Source organism: Ctenocephalides felis, unplaced genomic scaffold (assembly GCF_003426905.1).
Source record: "Ctenocephalides felis isolate EL2017-DRISC unplaced genomic scaffold, ASM342690v1 CF-g0.4_SCAFFOLD_01886, whole genome shotgun sequence".
Lineage (NCBI taxonomy): Eukaryota > Metazoa > Arthropoda > Insecta > Siphonaptera > Pulicidae > Ctenocephalides > Ctenocephalides felis.
The window spans coordinates 49,056,626-49,061,059 of record NW_020538040.1 but is presented as its reverse complement, the minus strand read 5'-3'; the positions used below and the strand labels follow the sequence as shown (position 1 = coordinate 49,061,059).

The window sequence follows — 4,434 nt, the reverse complement described above, 5'->3', positions numbered from 1 at the left end:
CATCATCAGTGTGTTATAATTTAAAATCTAAAATATGGAAACCAAAATTAGCATTATGTGTTATCGCATAATGTGTGATAATGAAAATTATGTGTGCTAACGCATAATGCTAATTTAAGGTTCCATATTTTAGATTTTAAATTATAACACACTGATGATGAGACAAACCTAGTCTCGAAACGTTTGTAAAATTATTATTTAATAAATTAGTGCAAAAAAGAGTGTTGTTTGTTTATATTTCCAAATTAATATCTATCTATCCACTCAGAATACATTTGTTATATATATATATTATGGATATTTTTTATTATTTATTCATTTTAGATACATATAAAATATTTCTTATAATTTTGTCTTGTATTAGGATACCTGCTGAGATTTCGTAAGTTCTTGTATCGGGGGCGTAGCTCAAGTGGTAGAGCGCTCGCTTAGCATGTGAGAGGTACCGGGATCGATACCCGGCGCTTCCAAATATTTTTTTTTCACCAAGTAATAAATTTTATTAACACCAACGATTTTAGAAAGTTTTTATATGCTTTTTCACTTCAACTATTATAAATACTGGTCGAATTCAGGTATTATTTATAGTGAAGACATATGTAAAAATAACACAATTCAAAGTTGAGTTGTTGAAGAACTGCGAATCTCTACGTTTTCACATAGCAGTTTTTGTATGTGGCCAATATATTTTTGTAATATATATTTGGAGTTCTTGATCAGCTGAAAATTCCTACTGTTTGCACTCTAGAGGTTTGCCTCACATAGCAGTTTTTGTTTGTGGCTAAACAAATTTTGTAATACTTTTACCATTGAGTCTTGAAGAGCTCAAAATCATTGCACTCAAGAGGCCTCATTAGCCATTTTTTATTAGTAGCCAATGAAATTTTGTAACACTTTTACATTAAGTCTTAAAGAACTGAAAGTCCCTACAGTTTGCACTTGAGAGGCTTTACATAGGTGTTGTTTATAGCAAATGAATATTTGTAATACACATTTGGAGTTCTTGAAGAGCTGAAAATGCCTATTGTCTGCACTCAAAAGGTTTCACTTAGCAGTTTTTGTTTGTGGCCAATAAAATGTTTAATATAGTATAAATACTTTTACCATTAAGTCTTAAAGAGCAGAAAATTCCTACTGTTTGCAATCGAGAAACCTCACAAAGCAGTTTTTGTTGGTAGCTAATGAAATTTTGTAATACTTATACTATCAAGTCTTGAAGAGCTTAAAATCCTTACTGTTTGCTCTCGAGAAGCCTGACATAGCAGTTTTTGTTTGTGGCCAAAGAAATTTTGTAATACTTTTACCATTAGGATTTGTAAGAGCTCAAAATCCCTCCTGTTTGCACTCGAGAGGTCTCACATAGCAGTTTCTTTTTGGCCAATACAATTTTTTAATACTTTTATTATTAAGTCTCGAAGAGCTGAAAATACCTACTGTTTGCACTTGAGAAGCCTCACAAAGCAGTTTTTGTTGGTAGCCAATGAAATTTTGTAATACTTATACCATTAAGTCTTGAAGAGCTTACAATCCTTATTGTTTTTTTTTTTTTTGATTTATTTTTTATAGCAAGCTATACAAAGTACATTCAGCTACAATCCTTACTGTTTGCTCTCGAGAAGTCTCACATAGCAGTTTTTGTTTGTGGCCAAAGAAATTTTGTAATACTTTTACCATTAGGTTTTGAAGAGCTCAAAATCCCTACTGTTTGCACTCGAGAGGCCTCACATAGCAGTTTTTGTTTATTTTATTTGTTTTTTGCCAATAAAATTTTGTAATGGTTTATGATTAGGTCCTGAAGAGCTAAAAATCCCTACAGTTTGCAATCAAGAGGCCTTAGATAGCTGTTGGTTATAGCCAATAAAATTTTCCATGTATATTCCAAGTTCTTGAAGAGCTCAAAATCCTTACTGTTCACACTCTAGAAGCCCCGCAGAACAGTTTTTGTTAGTCACCACTGAAATTTTGTAATACTTTTACCATTAAGTCTTAAAGATCTGAAAATTCCTAGTGTTTTCATTTGAGAAACCTTACATAGCAGTTGTTTGTAGCCAATGAATTTTTGTAATGTATATTCGGAGTTTTAGAAGAGCTAAAAATCTCTGCTGTTTGCACTCAAGAGGCCTCACATAACAGTTTTTGTTTCTTTTTGGCCAATACAATTTTTTAATACTTCTATCATTAGGTCTCAAAGAACTGAAAATCCCTACTGTTTGCACTCGAGAGGCCTCACATAGCAGTTTTTGATTATTTTGTTTGTTTTTGGCCAATAAAATATTGTAATACTTTTACCATTAGGTCCTGAAGAGCTGAAAATCCCTACAGTTTGCAGCCAAGAGGCCTTACATAGCTGTTGGTTATAGCCAATAAAATTTTCAATATATATTCTGAGTTCTTGAAGAGCTCAAAATCCTTACTGTTCACACTCGAGAAGCCTCAAAGAGCAGTTTTTGTTAGTCACCAATGAAATTTTGTAATACTTTTACCATTAAGTCTTAAAGAGCTGAAAATTCCTAGTGTTTACAGTCAAGAGGCCTTACATTGCTGTTGTTTATAGCCAATGAATATTTGTAATACACATTCGGAGTCCTTGAAGAGCTGAAAATCCCCACTGTTTGCACTCAAAAAGTCTAACATAGCAGTTTTTGTTTGTTTTTGTCCAATGAAATTTTGTAATACTGTTACCATTAGGTCTTGAAAAGCTGAAAATTCCTACTGTTTGCACTCGAGAGGCCTCAGAAAGCAGTTTTTGTTTGTGGTCAATGAAATTTTGTAATAATTTTTCCATTAGGTCTTGAAAAGCTGAAAATTCCTACTGTTTGCACTCGATAAACCTCACAAAGCAGTTTTTGTTGATAGCCAATGAAATTTTGTAATACTTATACCATTAAGTCTTGAAGAGCTTAAAATCCTTACTGTTTGCAATCGAGAAACCTCACATAGCAGTTTTTGTTTGTGGCCAAAGAAATTTTGTAATAATTTTACTATTAGTTCTTGAAAAGCTGAAAATTCATACTGTTTGCACTCGAGAGGCCTCACATCATAGATAAGTATACATAGCATTACTTTTATTGTGATTTGGATTCAAAATTTGAAATCATAAGCAACTTTTTTAAGTGACTCAGGAGGAAAATGTCAACGTGAAAAATTTTAGGTATTTCTTTGATAATATATTAAATAAATGTGTGTTCGAATTTTAGTCCTAGATCTTATAGTACATATATATTATAAGGTCTACTGTTATAGTACTTGCAGAATATTAGCCAAATGTATTTATATTATTACCTATATATTTTTTTATTAACCAAACGTTGGAGAGGAGGTTGGAATTTAATTATGTCCACAATTTTTTAATGATGTCAAGAAAATATAAAAATAATGTTTATAAAAGTTTTAACAAGTGATAATAACATTAAAAGATGTAGCTGGTACTGTTTTATATTTTCAGTTACTTTTATTATGATTCAGATTCAAAACTTCAAATCATAACCAACTTTTTGTGAAACTTCAAAGAATTGTCAACTACAACAATGATTTTCTGCAGCATTTCAAATAAACAATGTAGAAGGTATGTTATTATTACAATATTTGACATGAAGACCATAAACCAAATTGGCGAAATTTCAACAATTTATAGACTAAATGCACAAAAACTGTCATGAATGCTCAAAAAATAATGAAGATCCTTAATGAAATTTAACTGATGCATGTTTTATTAACATCATTAACTAAAGATTGTATTGTCATACAATTAGTAAATCGTATGAACTTTTTTTACAGAATCAGCTAAAGATTAGACATTACAATAATTTATATACTTTACATTTGGTTGTTGTTAATGTGAAGGATTTGAGAGAAACTCTACTAACAATCATCAAAGCATTTTCACAGATATTCTGGATCTTATATTGTATGTAAACAGTAAATAATTGGATATTTGTTGGCACTAGAAGAGGATGTATGTTTTAATGTATTTCATCATTCTGATATAATTTAATCAACCTAGAAACAACTTGTGTTAATGATAGTGGTACATTTGAAGGTATTGTATAATATCTAAATATATCTAATTTTTTAGTATTAAGACATTTTTATATAAGATTTTAGCATCTCATGTATGATCAAAATGCTAAATAAATATTTGCACAGACAATGTAATATCATACAATAACTGGATGAACATTTATGTTTTAGAGAGCAATTTGAAGGTATAAGTGGTCGACAGATTGTACATCTTAAGTTAGTTTTTTTTTATTTGAATTTTAATATAAAATTTATACATCTCAGACAGGCAGCAGTGCCTGGTATGAGAGATCGTACAAAATATCTATACAAAGTATATATATATATATATACAGTAGAACCTCGATTAACCGGACTAATTGTTGTCGATAAGCATTTGGTTAATTAAAAATCCGTATAATTGAATGTATGAGA

At 30.4% G+C, this 4,434-nt stretch overlaps 1 non-coding gene across 1 annotated transcript; it reads left to right on the top strand.

Annotated features, from left to right (window-relative positions):
- The first annotated feature begins 397 nt into the window (after positions 1-397).
- On the top strand, positions 398-470 carry Trnaa-agc. Its single transcript has one exon. It is a non-coding gene; the product is annotated as a tRNA-Ala (tRNA).
- Positions 471-4,434: the final 3,964 nt, after the last annotated feature.